Source organism: Urocitellus parryii, chromosome 14 (genome assembly GCF_045843805.1).
Source record: "Urocitellus parryii isolate mUroPar1 chromosome 14, mUroPar1.hap1, whole genome shotgun sequence".
In the NCBI taxonomy this organism is placed as follows: Eukaryota; Metazoa; Chordata; class Mammalia; order Rodentia; family Sciuridae; genus Urocitellus; species Urocitellus parryii.
In genome coordinates, this window is record NC_135544.1 from 36841717 (window position 1) to 36868002 (window position 26286).

General features: G+C 34.2%; 1 pseudogene; it reads right to left on the reverse strand.

Moving 5' to 3' along the window:
- Positions 1-26079, reverse strand: part of LOC113183465 (disintegrin and metalloproteinase domain-containing protein 21-like) — a 156753-nt pseudogene extending 130674 nt beyond the window's left edge.
- Between the last annotated feature and the right edge of the window lie 207 nt (positions 26080-26286).

The window sequence follows — 26286 nt, forward strand, 5'->3', positions numbered from 1 at the left end:
TTCTGTCACAATTCTCCTGTTCTTAAAGGTCAGTTCAATTGTGCTTTCCTTCTGGGTTTTTTCCTAGTCTCCTGAGTCAGAAATACCTTTTCTATGACCTTTTAGAGCATTGCAACACCTTTTCTTTTTCTTTAATAACTTTTGACATCTAGGAAAAGTGTCTCCCAAGGCCAAAAAATCATCAAATTTGACAATCTAGTTTATGTTTTTTCTTTCCCAGCTATAATGATTTTAAAAATTATGATTTTTCTTTTTGCTTTCACAGGATATAACAAAATGTTCAAACACATTCTTAATCAACTTGCCATTAAACATTTTATTTCAAATATCTATTTTCTGATAAAAAGTGAGGGTGGAGAAATCTCTTTGGATATCTCTACTATTTTTTCACTGAGTTCACAGCACTGGAAATGGGCTTCTAGTGCATTTCTTTTACAGACTATTTTTCAAGAGTCCTTCCATTGAGATTTGAGTGCTAGAAGTCTTGTTATGATTTACTCATGAGTGATTCATACACACAAATTAGCATCAGAGAGATCCCAAATTAAACATGTCAGAGTAGAGCTAAAAAAAATGATTACATATCATGACCTGTTGGTACTATAAATAAATGGTACAAAAGTGAAACTGGTGAAGACTCATTAGTCTTCTATGGTTATTTACATCCTTCAGTAGATTAAATGTACATTTAAAGAACAATTTTATACTGATTGACTGTTTTCCTTTTCAATGAAACACAGTAAGGCCTAGATGAATGCCTTACATAAAACTGGTTTTGAAAAAAAAATGTTGAACTAATCATAGTGCAATGCTTCTTTAGAAGAGTAGGGGAACAATAGGAGATGTTAGTTAAGAACTATCAGATATACCATGATTTTGAATGCCAGGGTTTTCATTCTGCTACTTACTAGATTTACCACCTTGGAAAACTTATTTATTCTGTGAAAGTTTTGGAAAAGTTCACCTACAAAATTAAGTAGAAAATAATAGAATATACTTTTTTTTGAAATTCTTATTAAGATTAAATTAGCTATTCCAGGCACATGCCTGGAATCCCAGCAGCTCAGGAGGTTCAGGTAGGAGGATCACAATCACAAGTTCAAAGCCAGCTTCAGCAATTTTACCAAGATCCTGTCTCCAATTTAAAAAATTAAAAGGGCTGGGGCTGTGACTCAGTGGTTTAGTGCCACTGGCTTCAATCCTTAGTAACCACCCTCCCAGAAAATATTAAATTGGCTAATATATTTAATTTGATTTTATAATTAATAAGCATCCAATACAAACTACTTGCTATGCTCCATTTTAATTGTAATCATTATTTAATTGTGATCATATAATTTTCCTTTAATTATAACCATTCTTTTTCTCTATAAAAGGTGTGCATGAGAAATATTCTAGGGAAATATTAAACTGGCAAAGAACAGCAATGACAACTATTCTTTATTGAGGCAAAGCCTACTGTGAGGTGGTCTAAAAAATGAACACACTGCATGTGGCCCCAGTAATATAAAAGAAACATGATGTTCTCAGGTTTTTGAAAAGTACAAAAATGCTAACCTAGAAACTTTTGCAGAGAACAACTGTTTTTTGTTAGCTGAATATTAAGAAAAAAATCATTTTTATGATGCCAATATCTTTTTTAATAAACTGATACATAATAATTTTACTTATTTAAGGAGAAATGTGTGACATTTTAATACATGTATACTTTGCATAGTGTTCAGATTAGGGCAATTGGCATTTGTATTAATATATATATATATATATATATATATATATATACACATATATATGTGTATGTTACTTGGGATATTATGAAAATTTTAACAATATGAATATGTATATATATATATATATATATATATGTAATTTTTTGTATTAGGCACATTTAAAATCCTCTCTACTAGCTATTTAAAAATATGAAATTAATTTTTGTCAGCCATAATTATCCTATTATGCTTCCTCCTATTCTGCCACCCCCTGTACCCATTAATCAGCCTTTCTCCATCTGTCTTCCCCCATATCCTTCCCAGGCCCTGGTAATCACTATTTTCCATTCTCTGCTGCTATGAGATTAACTTTAGTTTTCACATTTAAGTGAGAAATTGTGAACTTCTTCTTTCTGTACCCAACTTATTTCACAAAACATAATGTCTTCTAGTTCCATCTATATTATTGCAAGTGACAGAATTTCATTTTTTTACAAAACACACTGACTTGAGAGAGAGAGAGAGAGAGAGAGAGAGAGAGTGTGTGTGTGTGTGTGTGTGTGTGTGTGTAAAACACCTTCCTTATCCATTTATCCATGGATTGACTTCTCAGTTCAACATCGTGGCTGTCATGAATTGGGCCACAATGGACATGTGAGGGCAGCAACATACTGACTTCTTTGCCTTTGCATATAGTCCCAGTAGTGGGATTGTTGGATCATATGGCACTTCTATGTTATGTTATTTTATTTCATTTATTTTTTCTGGAACTTCCATACTGTTTCCCATAATAGCTGCACTAATTTACTTTAGAGTTCCTCTTTGTTTGTGTTCTTGCCAGTATTTGATTATCTTCTTTTTGACAAGAGACATTCCAGCTAGGGTGAAAAGTTATCTTGTGGTTTTTATGTGAAATTCTCTGATGACGAGTGATGTTGAGCACTTTTTAATATACTTGTTGACTTAAAACTTCTATTGAGAAATGGCTATTTAGATAAGCCTGTGTTTTAACCAAATCGTATGCTTTGCTATTGGATTGTTCCAGTGTCTTATACTGAATATTAATCCCTGGTTGAATAGATAGTTTGCAAATTTTCTGTCCCTTTTTGTACATTGTCTCTTCACGCTATTGACTGTTTTCTTTGCTGTGCAGATATTTTTTTACCTTGATGTTATTCATTTGTTAATTTTTTATTTTGTTTCCTGTGCTTTGGGGGCCCAATGTCTTAATGCATTTCCCTATGTTCTTTGTTGTAGCTTGATTGTTTTGGGTTGTAGATTTAAATCTTTGATCCATTTTGAGTATTTTTTTTTAATATGGCAAGAGAAATGGGTCTAGTTTCTTTCTTATGAATGTACAGTTTTCCCAGAACCCTGTAGTGAGAAAGTTTTCTCCAATTATGTTCTCGCAGCCTTTGTTGAAAATAAATTGCTGGTAAATACTTGGATTTGTTTCTGGGTTTTAAATTCTGTTCTATTTTTCTACTTGTTTGTGTTCATGTCAGTACCATGGTCTTTTTGTCACTGAAGCTGTGTCATATGTTTTGAAATCAAGTATTGTAATGCTTCCAGGTATGATCTTGCTCAAGATTGCTTTGGCTACCTAGAATGTTTTTAAATCCCATATAAATTTTAGGAGTGAAGAATGTAATTGATATTTTTGTGAAGAATGTAATTGCTATTTTGATACAAACTGCACTGAATCTGTAGATTACTTGTGGTAGTATGGAAAATTTAACAAATTTATTTATTCTCAAACATGAATATGAGATGTCTTTCAATATATTTGTGTCTTCTACAATATCTCTTGACAAGTTTTATAATTTTTATTTTTGTGGTCACTCATTTCCTTAATTAATTTATTCCTAGAGTGGCTTTGTTGTTGTTGTTATTCGTTTTTTAGGTTTTGTGGGGTTTTTATAATAGCTGTTGTGAATTGTATTGCTTTCTTGACTTATTTCTCAGTACTTTCATTATTGATACATAAAATCTATGGGACTTGTATGTTGATTTTCTATTCTGCAATCACCAAATCTTGGTAGAGTTTTTAGATTTTCTATATAAAAAAAATCATGTCATCTGCAGATAAGGTAATTTGACCTTTTTCTTTTCCTGTTCAGATATCCTTTATATCTTTCTCTTATTGTTCTGGCTTAGATTTCAAATTCTATACTGATCAGGAGTGGGAAAAGTGGACATCCTTGTGTTTTACCCAATCCTAGAAAAAAAGATTTCAGCGTTTCTCCATTCAGTGTGACTTTAGCTGTGAGTTTCCAATAGGTGACCTTTATTATGTTAAGGTGTAGACATTCTTTCTACACTTCATTGTAGTGTGTTTTTAATCATGAAGTAATGTTGAATTTTATTAAATATGTTCCTGCATTCATTGACATGATCATATGTATTTTCCCTTTCATTCTGTTGATGTGATTTATAATATTAATGGATATCCATAAGTCAGAATTGTTTTTACACTGCTGGGATAAATCCCACTTATTCATGTTACATACTATCTTTGATATGCTCTTGATTTCTGTTTGCCAGAATTTTGTTGATAATCTTTACATCTATGTTAAGGAATATTGGTCTGTAGTTTTCTTTTTTATTGTTGTTTTCTTGTTTTGTTTTAGTAATGCTAGTTAGGGTAATGCTAGCTTTGTAGAATGAATGTAAACATATTTGCTGCCCCTCCTTCAATATAGTGAAATAGTTTGAGAATAATTGACACTATTTCCTCTTTGAAAACTCAAATTCAGGAGTGAAACCATCTGGCATTTTCATTGTTGGGAGACTTTTTCAATACTTTTCTTTGCTTTCATGGTTCAATTTTGATAGCTATATAGATTCAAAAATTTATTCATTTCTTCAAGGTTTTCCAATTTCTTAGCATATAGTTTTTTAATATAATAATCTCTAATGATCCTCTGTATCCTTTAGCAACAGTTATAATGTTTCATTTTTCCCTCTGTTTTTATTTCCTTTCATCATCTCTATTTTTTCTTGGTTAGCCTAACTAAATGCTTATTATTTTTTAAAAAAATATTTTAAAAAACATCAATCTTCATTTTGTTGATACTTTTATTCTTTAGGCTCTGTTTATTTCTGCTCTGTTCTTCTGTCTTCTGCTAATTTTGGGTTTGCTGTGTTGTTACTTATCTTGTTCTTTGAGGATGAATTGTTAGGTTTTTACATTTGAAATCTTTCTCTTTATTTATTTTAGGACTCTTGTTGCTACAAACTTCCCTCAGTACTTTTGATGTATCACATGAATTTCAGTAGGTTACATTTTCATGTTCACTTATTTTCAGAAATTGATTCATTTTCCTTTTGATTTCTTCATTTAATCATTGGCCTTTCATGAGAATGTTGATTAATTTCATGTTTTTGTATAATTTCTAAAGCTCTTTTTGTTAATATTTAGTTTTCTCCCATTAGAGTCAGAGACTATACATGCCAAGATTTTACAGATTTAATTAAAGACCTTAATAACTTTGGAAATATTCCCTCCTTTTTTATTTTTTGGAAACATATGAGTAGGATTAGATTGAATTATTAAAATATTTGATAGAATACACTACATGGTCTTGGGCTTTGCATGTTTTTAATTATTTGTTACTCCTTAATTGTTATGAATATATTCACATTTTCTATTTCTTCATAATTCAGTCTTGGTAAGTTTTGTATTTCTGGGAATTTATCCATTTCTTCTAGGTTATCCAGATTTTTGGCATTAATTATTCACAGTATTCTCCTATGATGAAAAAAAATATCTTACACCATACATGAAATCAATTCAAAGTGGATTAAAGACTTAAGCATAGGTCTGCAAACCATAAGCCTCCTGAAAAAAACATAAGGAAAAAATCATTGACCTTGATGTTGGTAATTATTTTTGGAGATTACATCAACAAAAGCAAAGGAATGAAATTAAAAAATAAGTAAAGAATATTATATCAAACTAAAAAGCTTCTCCACCACAAAGGAAGCAACCAGAAAAATGAAATGGTAATAGATAGAATGGAAGAAAATATTTTTAAACATTATTACTCATAAGGAATTAACATCCAAAATACAAAAGGAACTCCTAGACTTAAGGGCAAAACAAATAACAAAATTCCAAATAACCTAATTGAAAAATGTGCTAAGGGACCTGTGTAGATGTTCCTCAAAAGAAGACTTACAAATATCCAACAGGTAAATATACTAAAAGTCACAAAATATGAAAATATACTCAACATCATAAATCATCGGGAAAATGCAAACAAAATATACAAGAAATTATTGAATTACCCATAGTGAGATGGGTATTATTAGGAAAAAAAAGACATCAAATCTTAGGATCTGGGGAAAGGGAATTCTGGTATAATGCTGGCAGGAATGCAAATTGGTCCAGTGGAAAACAATATGAGGCAACTCAAAACTTAAAAATGCAACTATAATACAACCCAGCAATACTAGAACTGAAGTCAAGAATTTAAAGAATACCTGTGCTCACATGTTCATTGCAGCATTAGTTGCAATAACTAAGATAGAAAACTTATCTAAATGTCCATTGATGTAAGAAAGGATATAGAAAATGTGGTATATACATGCAATGGAATATTAGTCAATCTTAAAATAGAAGAGAACTCTGGTAATTTAAGAAAATATGGATTAACCAGGAGGATGTTGCCAATATGCTTACCACAGAAGTTCAAATACTGCCTGACCTCACTTATCTGAGCAAGTTCAAATAATCAAATTCATAGAAGCAGAGAATAAAATCATTACTGTAGACACTGGGGAAAGGAGTACATAAAGACCTACAACCAGTGTATGCAAACTTTTACTTAAGAAAGAAACATGAATCCTGGTTGTCTATATAGCAAAGTGCTTATAGCTAACAAAATTGTATACTTGCTTTTTTTTTTTTTGGTGGCTGGGATTGAACTCAGGGGCGTTCAACCACTGAGAGACATTCTCAGCCCTATATTGTATTTTATTTAGAGACAGGGTCTCACTGAGTTGCTTAGCACCTTGCTTTTGCTGAGGATGGCTTTGATCTCACGATCCTCCTGCCTCAGCCTCTCAAACTGCTGGGATTACAGACGTGAACCACCACACCTGGCAATATACTTAAAAATTTTTAAGGATAGATCTTATGTCAATATTCTTAACACACACACACACACAAGTGTGTGTGTGTGTGTAAAAACAAAAATAATAATACTAAAAATGGTAGGAGAATACTTAGAGGGGGAGATGGAAATGCCTGTGAACTTATTGGTAGTGAAAATTCAAAAGTATGCACTTATTTCAAAACCTATCTAGGCTGCTGCAGAAGCCACTGCCACCTGGAGGTCTGTTCTCTGGGCATGGCTGACACTACCTCTGACACTACCTCTGAGGTTGGTGTGGCCTGATGTCTGGAGGTCTCTTCTCCAATTTCCAATGCTGCTGCTTCTCATACTGCTGCTGCCACCTGACCACCACCTCGAGGTCACCTGGAGGTCTTCTTTCTGGCTGCTGCTATTGCAGAAATGCTGCCTCCAATGTATCTGTCACTGACACCACTGTTCCCCACTCCCAAGATTGTCTGGGTGATGCTGCCCCCACAGGTGCAGTTGTAGCCCCTGCTGACACTGTTTCACTACCACTGCTGCTGACCTACAGCCTGCTGCCACCAATCACTGCCACTATCACTGCTACTACTGCCTAGAGGTCTGCTGAAGGGAACACTCCAGATTTGGTTGCATATGACCATACCCACCTTGGGAAAAAACAAAGGAATAAAGTGCCTCAAACAAACCAAGATGCTCTAAGGAGAGAAGCCACTGATAACACAGTGTAAGGAATGTCAAACAAGGAGTTCAGAATGTACATATTTAAATTGATCTCTGAAGTGAAGAATAGTATAAGGAGAAAAATCAAAGAAAAAATATAAAATGTGAAAAACAGAGATTTGGAAAAAACCTGAGCAGAAATCCTCAAAGGAATCAATAAGCCAAATTACAAAATCAAAAGAAAGCATCTTATGAGATAGCATCAAAAGACCAAATCGAAGATTTATTGAGATAGAGGAAGGCACAGAGATTCAAACCAATGGAATGCAGAATCTTTTTAATGAACTAATATCAGGAATTTTTCCAAACATGAAGAATGAATTGGAAAATCAAATAAAAGAGGCCTACAGGATAAGAAATATACAAAATTACAACAGAGATACACCAAGGCACATTACAATGAAAATGCCTAGCATATAGAATAAGTATAGAATCTTAAAGGTCACAAGAGAAAGGAATCAGATCACATATAGGGAGACACCAATTCATATCTCAGCAGATTTTTCAACCAGAACCTCAAAGCCAGGAGATCATGGAACAACATATACCTAGCTCTGAAAGAAAACGGATGCCAACCAAGAATCTTATATCCAGCAAAATTAAGCTTCAGATTCGATGATGAAATGTAAAACTTTATGATAAATGAAATTTAAAAGAATTTACAGGGAGAAAGCCTGCACTAGAGAGCATCCTCAGCAAAATATTCTAGAAGGAGGAAATGAAAAAACATCAATAAAAATCAGCAAAGGGAGGAACTATACTAAAGGAAAAAAATGTTTAACATCGCTAGTAATTAGAGAAATGCAAATCAAAACTACTGTAAGATTTTATCTCATGCCAGTCAGAATGGCAGTTATCAAGAATACAAATTGTTTGTGAGAATGTGGGAAAAAAACGTACACTCATACATTGCTCTCACTACTGGACAGATCATTCAAACAAAAACTAAATAAATAAACTATAGAACTAAATAATACAATTCATAATTTAGACTTAACAGACATATATAGAATATTTCATCAATGAGTGAATATATACTTTCTTCTCAGCACCACATGGCTCCTTCTCTAAAATATACCATATCTTATGCCACAAAGCAACTCTTAGTAAATGCACATAAACAGAGATAATACATTGCATTCTATCAGTTATAACAGAATGAAATTTAAAATCAACAAGAAAATTAAAAAATGGAAAGTACTCTAACACGTGGAGACTAAATAATATACTATTGAATGATGAATGGATAGTAGAAGAAATCAGGGATGAAATGAAAATATTCTTAGAGGTAAATGAGAACACTGATACAACATATCAAAATCTCTGACACACTATGAAGGCAGTACTAAGAGGAAAGTTTACTGCATTGATCGAATTCATTAAAAGAATAAAAAGTCTACAAATAAATTACCTAACACTACATCTCAAAGCCCTGGGAAAAGAACAAGTCAACACTAAAAGTAGAACACAGGAAATAATTAAAATCAGAGTTAAAATTAATGAAATCAAAACATAAGAAACAACTGAAAAAATTGACAAAACAAAAAGTTGGTTCTTTGAAAAAATAAATAAAATAGATAAACCCCTAGCAATGCTGACAAAGAGAAAAACAGAGAAAACTTAAATTACTACAATAAAAGATGAAGAAAGAAATGTCGCAATGCACACGTCTGAAATACAGAAGAAAAACAGAAACTATTTTGAAAATTTATATTTTAACATTTAGAAATTATCTATGACATTGACAAATTTCTAGAGACATATGACCTACCCAAACTCAATGAGGAGGTCATACACGATTTAAACAGATCAATTTCAAGTAGTGAAATAGAAAACACCATGAAAAGCCTACCAACCAAGAAAAGCTCGGGACCAGACAGATTCTCAGTTGAATTCTACAAGACTTTCAAAGAAGAAGTAACACCAATACTCTTCAAAGTATTCCATGAAATAGAAAAGGAGTGAACCCTTCCAAACTCATTCTATGAGGCTAATCTTACTCTGATATGAAAACCAGAAAAAGACACATCAAGAAAAGAAAAATTCAGACCAATATCCCTGATGAACACAGATATAAAAATTCTTAATAAAATTCTAGCAAACTGCATACAAAACCATATTTTAAAAAAAATATAGTACACCATGATTGAGTGGGGTTCATCCCAGGGATGCAGGGTTTGTTCAACATACAGAAATCAATAAACATAATTCATATCAATGAACTTAAACACAAGAATCATATGATCATCTCAATAGATTCAGAAAAAGCACTTGACAAAATACGGCACACCTTCATGTTCAAAACACTAGAAAAATTAGGGATAGTTGGAACATACCTCAACACTATAAAAGCTATGTATCCCAAACCCAAGGCCAGCATCATTCTAAATGGAGAAAAAAATGAAAGCATTCCCTTAAAAACTGGAACAAGAATGTCCTCATTCACCATTTCTCTGCAACATCATCCTTGAAACTCTAACTGAAGCAATTAGAGAGAAGAAAGAAATTAAAGGTATATGAACAGGTAAAGAAGAACTCAAACTATCTCAATATGCTGATGACATAATTCTATATCTAGAAGATCAAAAAAATTCCACCAGAAAACTTCTAAAAGTAATAAATGACTTCAGCAAAGTAGCAGGATATAAGATCAACACCCCTAAATCAAGTGCATTCATATACATTAGTGATGAATCCTTTGAGAGAGAAATTAGGAAAACTACCCCATTCACAATAGCCTCAAAAATAATCAACCCTTGGAATAAATCTAACAAAATAGAGGAAAGACCTCTACAATGAAAACTACAGAACACTAAAGAAAGAAGTTGAAGTAAACCTTAGAAGATGGAAAGATCTCCCATGCTTGCGGATAGGCAGAATTAAGATTGTCAAAATGGCCATACTACCAAAAGAATTATACAGATTTAATGGAATTCCTATTAAAGTCCCAATGACATTCTTCATAGAAATAGAAAAAGCAATCATGAAATTTATTTGGAAAAATAAGAGACCAGAATAGCCAACGCAGTCCTTAGCAAGAAAAGTGAAGCAGGAGGTATCACAATACCAGATCTTAAACTATAATACAGAGGTATAGTAACAAAAATGCCATGATACTGACAACAAAATAGACTTGTAAACCAATGTACACAAGAGAGGACACAGAAATAAACCCACATAAATATGGTTATTTTCTACTAGACAAAGGTGCCAAAACCATTCACTGATGAAAAGATAGCCTATTCAACAAATGTTGCTGGCAAAACTGGAAATTCAGATGTACCAAAATGAAATTAAACCTTTCTCTCTCACCCTGTACAAAAGTCATCTCAAAGTGGATTGAAGAATTAGGCACTGGAACAGAGACCCTGAGCCTCATAGAAGAAAAAGCAGTCCCAAATCTTCACCATGTAGGCCTAGGATCTGACCTCCTTAAAAATACTCCTAAAGAGCAAGAAGTAAAATCAAGGATCAATAAGTGGGATCATTTCAAATTAAAAAAAAAAAAAAAAACTTCTTCTCAGCAAAGGAAACAATCAATAATATGAGGAGAGAGCCTACAGATTGGGAGAAAATATTTACCACATGCACCTCTGGTAAAGCATTAATCTCTAGGATACGTAAATTACTCAAAAAACTTAACACACACACACACACACACACACACAAACAAACTCAAATCACCAGATCAATAAATGGGCTAAGGAACTGAACAGACACTTCACAGAGGAAGAAATACACTTGATTAACAAATATATAAAAAATGTTCAACATCTCTAGCAATTAGAGAAATGCAAATCAAAAATACTCTTAAGATTTTATCTCACACCAGTCAGAATGGTAATTGTCAAGAATACAAGCAACAATTAATATTGGTGAGGATGTGGGGAAAAAGATACACTCATACATTGCTGGTGGGAATACAAATTGGTACAACCACTATGGAAAGCAGAGAACTTGGGATGGAAACCCCATTTGATCCAGCTATCCCACATCAATGTTTATAGCAGCTCAACTCATAATAGCTAAACTATAGAACTAAGCTAGGGTCCTTCAATAAATGAATGGATAAAGAAAATGTGATATATATATATATATATATATATATATATATTCAATGAAATATTACTCACCTTTAAAAAAGAATGAAATTATGGCATTTGCACTAAATAGATGGAGCTGGAGGATACCATGCTAAGTAAAATAAACCAATCCCCAAAGGCCAAATGTTTTCTCTAATATGCAGATGCTAAGTCACAATAATGGGGGTGGGGCACTAGAGAAGAATAGAGTTCTTAGATTAGGTAGAGGGTAGTGAAGGGAGGGAAGGGGAGGAGATGTGGGGGATAGGAAAGATAGTAGAATGAAACAGACATTATTACTATATATATATATATATATATTTATTTATTTATTTATATATATATGACTGCATGACCAATGTGAGTGTATGACATGTACACTCAGAAAAATGAGAAATTATATCCCATCTGTTTATGATATATCAAAGTGTATAAATGCATTCTACTGTCATGCATAACTAATTAAAACAAATTTAAATTACATTGAGATTTCAACTGACTCCATTCAGAAGCATTTATCAAGAATATAAGTAACAATAAATATTGATGAGAAGATGGAGGAAAAGGAACATTCATACATTGTTGGTGGAACTGCAAATTAGTGCAATCACTCTGGAAAGCAGTATGGAGATTTCTCAGAAAACTAGAAACAGAACCACCAAATGATCCATATATCCCACACCTTGTACACATCTAAGAGATTTAAAATCAGCATACTACACTGACACAGCCACATCAACATTTATAGCAGCACAATTCACAATAACTAAGCAATGGAACCAACCTACAAGCCCTTCAAAAGATGAACAGATAAAGAAAATATGATGTAAATATATATGTATATATATTGAACATATATATATATATCATACATATGTGTGTGTGTATATATATATATATATATATATATATCCATAAAGATAAATGGAATTCTGGCATTTGCCAGTAAATGAATGGATCTGAAGACTATCATGCTAAGTGAATAGTCAATCTCAAAAAATCAAAGGTCAAATGTTTTCTCTCATATATGGAAACTAATCCAAAATAAGGAGGGAGTTAAAAAAAAATAGAAGAAAGATCAGTGGAGAAAACAAGGGTATTGATGTGAAGGGAGGAGGGATGGGATAAGGAAAGACAATGGAATGAATCTGACCTAACATTCCTATGTCCATATATAAATATTCCACAGTGGGCATTTGACATGACACTAATCAATAAAAAAAAAATAATAAGATCAGAAAGATCAGTAGATTAGAGGGAAGGAAACAGCTAGAGAGAGGAGGGAAGAGAAGTCCTGAGGCTAAATTAGAACAAATTAAAATCTATGCTTTTATGATTTTGTCAAAATGGATCCTAAACTAAAACTAAAAAGAACCAATAAAAGGAAAAAAAAAAAGAAAAAGAAAAAAGAAATCTGTTACCCTGTATATTTTCTGCCCATGGTCTGGGTTTCAATCTCCTGTCTATTTAACCAGGTATAAGAGAGTCTCACAGAAATGTCTTTTTTCTCAGTATTTAATGGCCAGAGTAGCATGGAAGTCATTTGAAGCATCATAGATTCTCTAGTTTTATACATTAGTGTTGGAGATTTTTCTCTTTCAGAAAGAAGAAAATCTCCTTTCATCTTGCATCCACTTATCCTGAATGCATTATTCTAGAACTTACAACATGTGTCCTGTATCACCTGACAACTGTACCATTTCTGTGCTTCATTAGCTTCTCTGTAAATAAGTATACATAAATAAAGGGTGATTTTTAATTATTGTGAGAGTTTTGAACTACATTCTAATGAAATATAATGAATTTTGAAAGGCATTTTTTTCCCTTTGTGCTTGCAATCACACACTATGGTGAAAATACCTGGGTTTGAATATAGGCTCCAAAGTGCTTGGGGCAGTTTATTAATGCTCTGTCCTTCAGTTTCCCCAACTGTGAAACAGGGATGAAGACAGTACATACCACATAGCTCTTAAGAGGTACTTATAACAATGCCAGTCTCATGATAAATATTTTAAAATATTAGCAGTTATGATTACCAAACATCTTCAAATCACTTTGGGAAGACAGTTTGGTCTTGCTGAGTTTATTCTCATGTATTACCGAGCCAGAATGCATTATGCTTGTGATGATTTTAGCATCAAATTCTTTTTGCTTGCTATGTTTTCGGAATGTTTGAAGCTGCTCCTTGTTATAAATGCTAACAGGGTTCAGTAAAGAGGTACATAGGTATGTGTTCATTAAGACTAGAATTCAGATATGATGCCTGATGAATCTCCAAAGGATGAACTGGAAGCCAAGTTTAGACTGCATTGCCTAAGTACCCATACTTTTAAATTCTGTTAATTCTCTTCTGAGTTTAAGTCTTTGAACAGTGGATATTTTTAAGGAGTGCCCCTTCAGTGATCACAAAGGCTGTTCATGTTCAGATGTAGAGCCATCTTTAATTATATTTTTGGAAGATCAGGATCATTAATAGCAAAATAGGGTCCTTGATGTAACTATTAGTTTTCCTGGACTTAAAGATTCTCTGTATAGATATCTCAGGAGTCATCTGCCTTTCATCCTGAGATTTTGTGTGTGTGTGTGTGTGTGTGTGTGTGTGTGTGTGCCTGTTTCTGTTACTCTTTTATTGAGCTAATAACTGAAGGGATTATTATTCATGTTTTCTTTTCAGTGATGTTATTTTTCAAATCTGAAAACTACATTTTGTTCTTCTTTGATTCTTCTGTACTTGCCCTGAGTCTGTTTCAAGCATGATGGTAATTCTTACAAAATAATTTTAATGACACTGCTTTACAATTTTTATAACATATTTCTAACATTCTGATATCTGTGTCTGACTATCAGAATAACATTCTGATATTGTGTGTTTTTCATCCACCTTTACTTCCTATTGGTTCTTGGCATAACTTGTGATTTTCATTTTCAATGTAGGCATTTTGTGGATTTTGTGTTGTCCCTGGGCCTTATTTAAATATTCCTTTTCACGTGGTTGATGCTCTGGTCGGAGAAGGGTGGTTTTTGCTTCTTCATAGCAGATGTGGGTAACAGTACAGGTTTCCCATGTGAACACAGTGAGTCCTCATTATTTATGGAAGGAGATAGTCTTATTATCCTCCCAATAGGCCTGAAAATAGCAACTACTCACTTGAGCCTGGGTGAGGACTCTTTGGTGCTGGCAGAGATGGGAGGAAGGAACCTGGGGCTGCTTACTACATCTTGATCATAGTGAAATTCATAGCTACCCACTGACCATGTTTTGTTTTGTTTTCTTCTCTCTGCTTTTTAGTTGGAGTAGAAGTCTGTCCCACCACCATCCTCATGTTTTACAACTGATGTTTGAGCAAAGTAGCTTAGACTTCATTAAAACAAATTATAGTTAAATTTATATTTGTTCAAAATGAAAAATGAATGTAAGTAGCAAAAGAATGGTGGATAGAGATCTAGATCCAAGTTAGGGACCAGTAGGAGAATGTGGAAGGAGCTTGACGAAACCTGCAAATGTGGAATGAAAAACTTCCTTGTTCATTCAGTGGCATTTCCTTTTTGACTGGCCTGTGTTTGACTGTTTGTGACATCACTCCATATGGCACAGAGGGCATTGGGATCAGATTATACTTCCAGCACAGTAACCCTTAGAATCACCCAGGGTCACCTTTAACATGAAGACTGATTAGGCTACCACTGGTAACCAGGGCAGCTCTGTTACTAGTTCATGCACAGAACTGAATGCCAGCAACTCAGACTAACCAACTAATTCAGTCTCTCAGAGACTAACTAATGACCTTTCACAACTGCACCCCCCATACCCCTTTTACTGCTGATTTTCCTGAAGAAGTCTCCACAGACCATAACAATTAATGTAAAAATCCCCATCTGTTAAAAAAGATGAAGAAAAGGCAACTATGGCTTGTCATCTGCATGCATGGTTCTGGCATGTGTGTACAGAGCCTTAGAGCAGTGCATTTTGACACATTTGTCAAAATGTGCCACTACTTGACAATCTCTGAAGAGGTATTGGACTTTTCCAATTTCCCTTGTACAAAAGATGTCTAGATAAAATGTGAACAAAAGACTAAAAAACTGCATTGTTGATTCCTACTAGCTTTCTGTAAGTATAATGCACTAAACATTTTTAAACATTTTAAAAATCTGAGATGTTCTCATTCATTTTTCTATATTTTAAAAAGCATTACTTTAGTCTACTTTGAATGTTTCATGATAAAAAAATTACCCATAACCCTTATAAGTTTAAAAAAGTAGAAGAAAAAGATGTAACTAACTTCTTTGCTCTTGAAGTACCCTCCCACTTCATTTATTTATTAATTTTTGCTTCATTTTTCCTGCCCCATTCCTCAGAATTTTTTCATGCTACCTGAAAAGAGGAAAGAGAAGATGTCTGATGTTTCCATTGGGGTTTTTCCTTCTCATGTAGGAGACTTTAAATTATTGTTCTGACTTCAGTTTGTAAAATCTTTAAAGTACAATGAAATTAAAGGAAAGGAAGGAACAAAAAAAAATCCTCTTCTTTCACAAAACAGAACAGAAAACACAACCAATGGAGAGAAGGGAGCCCAAATCTTATACAAAAATTCTCTTATATTGTTACATATGTTGATCATTGTGTTATTCCAGTCTGGCCACAGCCTACCCACAATACAGCCACCTCTAGAAAGTGTACCAGGAGAGTTTTCCAGCCCAAGGGTCCTATTCACACCTCTCTGAGATTCTTGGCAGAGATCTTCAAGCCAAATCCTGCTGTTTCCTCTATAGCCAGTCCTAGCTGCTGTTTCTTCCTGATGAACTGATTGTTCAGAAGATTCTGGAAGGTTGTCCTCCATGTCATAAGAATGCATAATTCATTTATCATATATGAAGCCTTTATGTTATAATTTATTCTTTGTTATTGATCTAAAAGAGAAAACAGTTGAAAAATTATTTGTATGTATATATGTATGACAAAGGGAAATATCTTTATTAACAAGAAGTTATGAATCACTCATACTTGACTCTGCTGAATTTTAAGGCATTATGTTACATATATGAAACAAAGAAATTCAGGAAATGCACAATTCAATGCACAAACTTTCAAAAACAGTTTACATAAAAAGATTTAACTAAATAATTAAATTAGAAGTGTACTTTATAGAGATCTGAAAGTGCAGTAAGAACGTAATCTAGGGAAGGGGGGATAGGAAGGGCAGCAGAATAAAATAGACATTATTATTGCTGAATGTATATAGGGGACTGTATGACCAATGTGATTCTGCAACCTGTACAATCAGAAAAATGAGAAATTATACCCCATTTGATCAAATGTAGCAAAAAAAAAAGAAAAAAAGAATGTATTTTAGATTCTGATTTCTTGGGCTAATTACCCAATTTCCATATGTGTAATTCTCATCTTGTGAAAATCACCAGTTGACACACAAATCATGCTCTACATAGTGGATAGCAAAAATATTGTCTGTGGTCTTTAATACTGTCCCCATTCCCATAATCATCATGTGTAGAGCACCAAGTGTGTCAAGTGCAAACCATGCTCATACAAGTGAAGGAGTCTACACCACAACATGTTTCCATCACCCTCTTTTAAAAATAGGGGTTTGAATTATATATATATATATAAAATCTTCCTAATTGGAACTTATATGCCAAAAAACATGAAATATTTCTTTAGAGATTTGTAGTAAATATTTACATAAATCAAATACACAAGTAAATATACATTAACAAGATCAGTGTTTTGACTAAAAGATGTGTACAGATGCTAAGGTGAATGCAGAAAAGTTCATGGACAGGGAGGAGCTGTGCTTGAGAGGACATCCTTTGCAGAAGGAGTCCTCATTGACCATGGACATTGAGGGATTGGGGAAGCCTCTGGATAAAGGGAGGAGTAAAGCATAAAGGACAGGGTGAGGGGAAGGCTGTTGACCCTGCAGAGATCAGCCATGTGCAGCCTGGGCTTGGATTCCCACACGTCCTGCCTCCTGCTCCTTCACTCCATCCAGACCACATGGGTAAGATGATAACAGAATAATCAGTAGGTGAGGTACAAGCTTATTTGCTTCTCTGGTTGTTGTTAAAGGAAACTGAGGCTGGACAGGTCAAAAGGGAAGACTGGGATACCTGTGACCATTCTGATTTGAACCTGTAAACTTGATATTGACAACCAATTATTGGGTTCATAATGTGGGGCTGGGGGCAATAATTAAGGTGATTTTTTAAATGAATGTGATTATAAAATAGGCCAATTTTCAGTTCATGTCAAATTTGAGGGTCTTTTTTCATATTTGTTAATTTCTTTAGCTGTAATTGACAAATAACTTATGCTTACATATTTCTCCTAGTATTTTAAAAATTCCTAAAGTTTTTAGAAGAAACTAGACATGTTCAATAAGTTGATGGTAACTGCAATGCTAGTTTCCACTGTAAACAGGAATAAATCTCTCTAAAGAAATATGTAAGAACTCAGTGTTTCTAAGTAGGAAATAACAGTGGTAAAAATGATATTTTACTTTGCATAAGGGAATTGAGAATTTTTTTATTAATTTAGTTAACTGTATCATAGCATCTTCTGTATTCAAAGAGGAGTTCAGTCTTGTTCTTTATGTTTTTTTCATCCCTTATCTCACACAAAACACAAAATATAAGTTATTCTAGGCCAGAAGGAAGGATGCTTTTTCCTTCTTTCTTGATCAGACAGGTCATGGTTTGAAGAGTCAGAGATTTGACACATCTAGTTCAAAGGAAATACCATGTCACACCACTTTATGCTTTGTTTCTAGGTTCATGTTTGTACCATATAGCAGAGAATTCCCTGATAAGCAAGACAATTTGGTTACATTATTGAAGACATTTCCAATATCACATTTTGGAAGAGTCTGTCCTTCACATATATTTTATTAAATTTATTTTCTTTCACTTTTTCTTATCTTTTCTTTCCAATAAGTATTTATATTAATAAAGTTTAATGCTTCATGAAAGAAATATAAGATACATATATGTACAAATGAAATAGAGGATACAAAGTAATTAGTGACATATAAAATCACAAAAGATCAAATTAAAAAGAGAATAACTAAAAATATTAGAGTTGTGGTTCAGATATGAGGTGGTCCCCAAATTTTCTGAGAGTACAGGAATATTCAGATTAAATAATTAGATTATGAGGGCTATAATCTAATCAGTCCATCCTAGTTTAAATGGACTGTGTGGTAACAGTAGGGAGGTGAAGTGTGGCTGGAGAAGTTGGGCCATTAGGGGTGTGTCCTTGAAGGGTTCATCTTGCCTTTAGCCCCTTCCCCTCTCTCTGTCTTCTGCCTGCATGAGATGAATGATACACCTGTATCATGATGTTCTGCCTCACCTTGGGCCTAGAGCAGTGGAGTGGGCCAATCACAGACTAAAACCATGAGAGACCAAATAAACTTCTGTAAATTGTTATCATTGGGTATTTTTGTAACAGTGACAAAAAGCTAACACAGTCAGCTATATCCATTCTTTAATAGACATGTCTAAGAAGGAATTTAACCATAGCATTCTTTCAAAGCCTTCTAATTCATATATGTAAATGTGTGATCTGTTCAAGACAGATGATTAATCCAAATTTTCTAGCCATGCACAATGTAGTATTAATTATTAAACCCTGATTATATCCCTGGGCTGAAATTTAGCATACAGATTGTTGTTAGTTTAGAGGTGATTTGAGTATTTATACATTTGTTTGTTTTTTGTTATTGTTGTAGGAAGAGTTACCTTAATTTTTCAGTGACTTTCTTCTATCTATTAAGAGCAGTGGTTCTTTTTTAAAATATATTTTTGTTTTAATTAGTTATACATGACAGTAGAATTCATTTTGACACATCATACATAAATGGAATTAAATTTTTCATTTTGTCTGGTTATATATGGTTATATATGATGTTATGCACCATGTTACACAGGTCATGTAATCATATCTGCACATAGGGTAATAATGTCTGATTCATTCTACCATCATTTCCGACTCTCATGCCCCCTCCCCTCCCTTCACTCCTCTCTGTTTTGTCCAAAATACCTCTGTTCTCTGCACCCCCTGCCTATTGTGAATTATCATTCACATATCTGAGAAAACATTTGGCCTTTGGTTCTTTGAGATTGGCTTAGTTTGCTTAGAAAAATATTCTTCAGTTCCACCCATCTACCGGAAAATGCAAAAAATGTCATTCATCTTTAAAGTTGAGTAATATTCCATTGTGTATATACACCACAGTTTCTTTATCCATTCATCTGCTGAAAGGCACTTAAGTTGGTTCCATATTTTAGCTATTGTGAATTGAGCTGCTGTAAACATCGATGTGGTTGTGTCACTGCAGTATTCTGATTTTAAGTTCTTTGGATATAAACCTAGGAGTGGGATGACTGAGTCAAATGGTGCTTCCATTCCCAAGTTTTCTGAGGAATCTCCATACTGCTTTCCATAGTGGTTGCACTAATGGGCAGTCCCACCAGCAGTGTATGAGCATTCCCTTCTCCCTACATCCTTGCCAACGTTTATTATTGCTTGTATTCTTTTATTATTTATTTACTTTTTAGTTGAAGTTGCACACAATACCTTTATATGTGGTGCTGAGGATCGAACCCAGGGCCTTGCACATGCTAGCCGAGCACTCTACTGCTGAGCCACAACCCCAGCCCCGCTTGTATTCTTGATAATTGCCATTCTGACTGGAGTAAGATGAAATCTCATTATAGTTTTGATTTGCATTTCTCTAATTGCTAGTGATGTTGAATATTTTTTTCAATATTTGTTGATTGATTGTATTTCTTCTGTGATGTGCCTATTTAATTCCTTTGCCCCTTTATTTATTGGGTTATTTGTATGTAGGTTTGTTTGATTTCAGTGTTAAGTTTTTTGAGTTCTTTATATACCCTGGAGATTAATGCTCTCTCTGAGGTGTGTGTGGTAAAGATTTTTTTTCCCATTCTGTAGGATCTCTCTTCATATTATTATTTATTTTGCTGTGTAGAAGCTTTTTTGTTTGATTCCATCCCATTTATTGATTCTTGATTTTACTTCTGTGCTTTAGGAGTCTTGTTAAGGTAATTAGTTCCTAAGCTGACACGGCAGAGATTTAGGCTTACTTTTTCTTCTATTAGATGCAGGATATCTGTTCTAGTGCTAATTTGGAATAATAACCATTTTTCCATTCAGCTTTTTAAAATATCTGCAATTTATCATTTTAATGGTGAGTTCTGTAAAACTCTCCCAACTCTGGAAAAAAAGAACCTGTGTCTATATCAACTAGTTCAGAATGTAGAGGTGAAAACTCTTTTAAGTTTTAGAAAGGAGAAAATTTCTTCAAACATCCCAAAACTTTTAAAACTTTTAAAGTCACTGAGGACAAAATAAGTGAATTTGAAGATAGGTCCATAGAGACTTTGAAGATGAAACAAAAATAAAAAATACATAAAGAACTAAAAGTAAGAGAACACTCTGGGACTGTAGGATAATACCCAAACAGGAGCATATGTCTAATGGAAACATCAGAAAAAAAGAACAAGAGAAATAACAGTGGCCAAGAATCAGCGGTAAAATTAATGACAGAATACATCCACAGACCATAAGGTGCAGAAAACTGGAGTATACTAGCACGCACGGGTGCATGCACACACACACACACACCCATGCACACACACACACACCCATGCACACACCCATGCACACACCACATAGAAATATTATATTCAAATTAAAGATAAAAAGATGAATAGAAAATCTGGAAGGAAGATACTAGATGAAATGCACCAAATTGCACCATAAAAAAGGATAAGAATTAAAGCCAACTTATCTCCTGAAATAATATTTACAGCATGAGCAAATCTTGCTAACCTAGAATTATATGCTCATAATTTTTTCTTTAAAAGATAAAAAAGAAATGATATCACTGTTTAAACAAACCTGAGGACATTTTCTGACAACAGACTTGCCATGCAAAGAGTGTTAAATAAGGTCCTCAGGAATAAAAAAATGATAGAAGAATCTTAAATGTACCTTAAAAAAGGAATATCAAAGAATAATTGAAAGCAAAATAAATTCTTGTATTTTTATTTTTCTTAATTGTTTTAGAAGTTAGTTATTTGTGTAAAACAATAACAATATGTTAGGTAATAAGAGAATATGGAAACGTAAGGCAGTGAAAGTAATATTAGAATAGATAGAAGAGAGGATATTGAACACTGTTAAAAGGCACCCACCCAACACGAAAATACAATAGTATTTGAAGGTATAATTACATTATTTTATGATATGTACTGAAAAGTTATATGACTACTAAAATTGAAAAAAATCCAAGTGTAACTGATAAACCAAATACAATGGATTTATAAAATAGTCTTAAAACTAGACAAAGTAGAAAAGAGGTAGAAAAAGTAACAAAGCACAACACAATATGTGCCTAAGTTAATGTTAATTAATAAATTAGTTCACGTAAAACATTAACAATAACTGATGATAAATTGGAACACTTACAACAATATACTATATTAAAAGTTATATGAATATAGTCTCCTTCTCTTCTTCCCTCCCTCTCTTTCTTTCTCAAAATATTTTATTAAATTATTATTATTTTGATAGGGGTAATTGAAAACAAATTCTGTAATTTCGTGTCAGTCATTCTAATAACTAAATGGTGGCTGAGAAACTAACATGCAGGTTGCTTATACAGCATGGATTCTCTGGACGAAAGGATAATTCTCATCTCAGGAGGACAGAGCAGGGTAATGAGAGATCTCCCCCTGCTGTTTAGAACAAAAAGCAATTTAAAACTCATGATATTATCTGGATTTTTCCCTTAAATGATTTCAGACTGGTTGACCACAGGTAACTAAACTCAAAAATTTAGAATGCCTCATAGAGAGAACAACTGTACTAAATATATATATATATATATATATATATATATATATATATATATATATAGTGTTGCATTAAATTTGACCTAAAACTATCTCTATAATTTGAATCCCTATGTAGCAAACAACAATCTAAGTTAATACATAAACAATATGCAACCTAATTCAAGAATATGTTCTTGTAACAAATATCGGAATAGTAGCCAATCACAGCAGCTAAGATCCAACCAACTTCAAGTTGCCAATGGTCAAAATATGTCCATATAAGGAAGGCATGGGCCACTGTCAACACTACCTCCCTGCCTTCACCCCTATCACCCTGTGTTCACAGTTGCTGGGTGAGCCTGCGCCTGTCCTGATTCTGAGTGATGCCCCATATATGAATTGTTCATTGCTTGAATAGGCTTCATTATATTTGTCTAAAAATTTTCTATTAACAGTAGTAATAATGTGGAGACTTAATACTATGGCTGCTACCAAGGTGAAAGCTGTTTCTGAGCGTAAACAGCTCTCAAAAAATTCCCCCAGGTTTCCAGTCACCCTCTTGCTCCCCTATTGGTGGAAACAAATAGGAGGAAGGCTCAAAGAAAAGATGTTATTTGTAGAGTTCCTGACTCCATGTAACTAAGCAATGTATAAAGGGCAAGAAGGTTTGGGTTGTAGAACAGTAAATTAAAAATATGCACATATGCAAAAATATACAAATGCACACAAATATATCTATGAACTGGGCTTTTGCTAAGTGAACCCAAAGAGATTAATTCAATGAAAAGCAAAGTACCAAAATTTCTTAAAATATTGAAAAGTAGTAATATGCTAGGAATTACCTTTATTCATGGGCTTGACCTTTATTTATGATCTTGAAATATAATGGCTCTCTGGTATTTTCTGTCTGTGATCTCTAATAAATATATTTCCATTTCTAGAAATACTAAAGATTAATACATGAAAATTTCCATTAGGATTCACTTTATTTTCTGAAATTGTAAGTTTTTGCTTACAATTTAATATCAATATCAATGTATAATATCAATGTTTCGCTTTTCTTTCACACTTGCAGTTTATTCTTTTATAATTTCTTTCACATTTGGACTTTTAATATTTTGCTTCTCTTTCTCAGTTGTAGGTTGTTCTTTATTATTTTCCTTCATACTTGGAGCCTGCTTTGTTTTCACAGTAGAAGTTTGAAAACTTTGCTTTTCTTTCTTAGTTGAAGTTCGAAAACTTTTTTCTTTCTTACTTGAAGTTGGAAAATTTTGCTTTTCTTTCTTAGTTGAAGCTTGAAAACTCTTCTTTCTTACTTGAAGTTGGAAAACTTTTCTTCATCAGTCAAAAAGTGAACACTTCGCCTTGGTTTCACGGGTGCAATTTCAACATTTTCCTCTTGCCTGGGTGAAGTTTTAACAGTTGGCTCTTCTGCCTTCTTTCATTTATCAGATTTTTTTCTGGGTTAACAAAAAGAAAAGAAAGTAAAGGCAAAGCAAACCTGCAAGAAGAATATATAGCAGCATTAACAGGTAAGTCCACCATGATGGTATCCTCCTTCTCTGAGGGGGTGGGCCACTGTCCACACTACCTCTCCTGCCTTCCTTCAGGCAGTTGGGTGGGGCCAGTCATAGTCACAATGGCAGTGATATTTATTATTACAAATCCCTCTCATATTGCAGGCATCAGGCGAACAAACATCTTCCCAAAGAGGCAGGGACACACTTCCTGTGGAGACACATATATTCTGTGCCACACACTACACTATCTTTCACATTACTGACATCAGTTATGGTCATACCAAGATGATAGTCTGTTCCCCAGCAGGTGACCTGTTGACTTGAGCTGAAAGCACAGTAGTGTGTTCTTCTAATAAAGGAATTTCTATCACATTCTCACACTGAACTCGCTCACACAAGACATCTGAGATATCGCATGGTTCACAGCTAGTGTCATCCATACCGCAGTGACCAAAACGGTCACCTCTGGTGTTAATTTACTTGTAACAGATCTGAATTGCAATCTTGACTTCTTTGCCAAAATTTTTCTTACAGGGCTCATCATGGCTGCTGTATCTCTTTGCATAGCAGAAGCTATTGTTCAGGCAAGGGATCCCGTCTTCCACAACACATCATCTGGACACTTAGACGAAGTGCCATTGTACCACTCTGGCAGATCACAGTCATTTTCCTGTGCTCTGCACACTGTGCCTGATGGCTTGAACTTGCAGTCTTTGAAGCAAAGCCCCGAAGTACAATCGGCTCTAGGTTTCAGAGTGTAGTCTTGCAAACAACATAAATCATTTGTACATGATTTTATGGTGCCACAATCACACTGCTCCTCTCCTTCAACCACACTGTTCCCACAGCGCTTTTTTGTTTAGATGTTCTCTGGATTTAGTGCACTATGCAGACAAGTACTATTGTTAATGATGTTAAAAAATGTGGCATAACGGCAGTTGCTGAACACTTCTGCAGGCTTAACTTCTGGATTCATGATGCATAATCTTTCCCCACACACACAGTTGCTATCATCGTCTCACACCCACAAATTATGGCCAAGCTCATGTGCCACAGCAGATGCAAGTGGAAGTGGTTGGTCACTTAAAATACACTCTAATCCACAATTTCTATTTATGTCACATATTCCTTTATAATGTGATGTGAAAGGCTTTTCATCACAAAAATCTTGTTTTATGATAATTTGTGCACCATCATGACTCACACGAGAATTAAAAGCTGTTTTTTTTCCAAGTGCAAAATTCATACATCATTCTCTGTGTGGTACTTGCTGTATAGGGGTTTTCTTTCATTCCAGATCACAAGTCCAGTGAGAATCACATCAAGACCCATTATTTTATAAAAGGCACCTACTAAATCTATAGCCATAATTACTTCTAATTCCACTTTTGAAATATTTTCTCCCCGAAAAATGAATTGTTCATGTTCTATCACAATTTCCAGTTCAAGAAACCATTGGTGGGCCCACACACCCTCAAGGGAACTATGCTTCAGAGTGGCACTAACATTTTCTTGAAACTTTAATTGCCAATCTATTTCTTCTTCTGTTAATCCACATCTGGGTAGATACTGTGTCTCCTCCTCGTCATTCTTATATACCAAATGTTCAAAGGTGGCAGAAAGCATTTGGGCTTGATGATATAAGCAATGCCATTTATCTGTAGTATTCCTTGTAGTCCTCCAAAACAAGTATTAAGGGAAACCAGGGATTCTGGGTCTCCTTCCACATAGCCATGATAGTAGCAGTCATTTTGGAAAAAAAGGCTGGTCCTCAACCAGAGCACCCTGGTCAGGGTAGATGAACAAAGTCTCTGGACACCAAAACCTTCTTGGCCTTCATGCGGACAATGTGTATCTTGCCCCCAAAGTGCAGGCTGTAGGAGAGCCACCCTGGAGTCCTTATGTGTCTGCCAGGACCATTTACCCTCAAGGGTATCACCCCTTCTGGGGGGTTGTGATATTGAAAATGCCCAATCAAGAGCCAACCAGAAAGGAATAGAGGCACTAATGGCCAGAATAGATGGAGAGTGTTCTTCATAGGCACCAAGACCTCACCCACAGCCATTATGAAATGAGAGTGAGAGCAAAGGAGGGGAGGGCAGGAGTCACTGCTTGTCAGTCTCCACCCTTTGAGTTGGTTGCATGTATCACTGCTATTTAATGGTCTTTCTTCTGGCAGAGTCAATCCATAAGAGTAGCAACTAAAAATAAGAACAAAAAGAAGCTTAGAGATGGGGGTTGTTGTCTGAGCAGGCCAGGGTGAAGGAGAAAG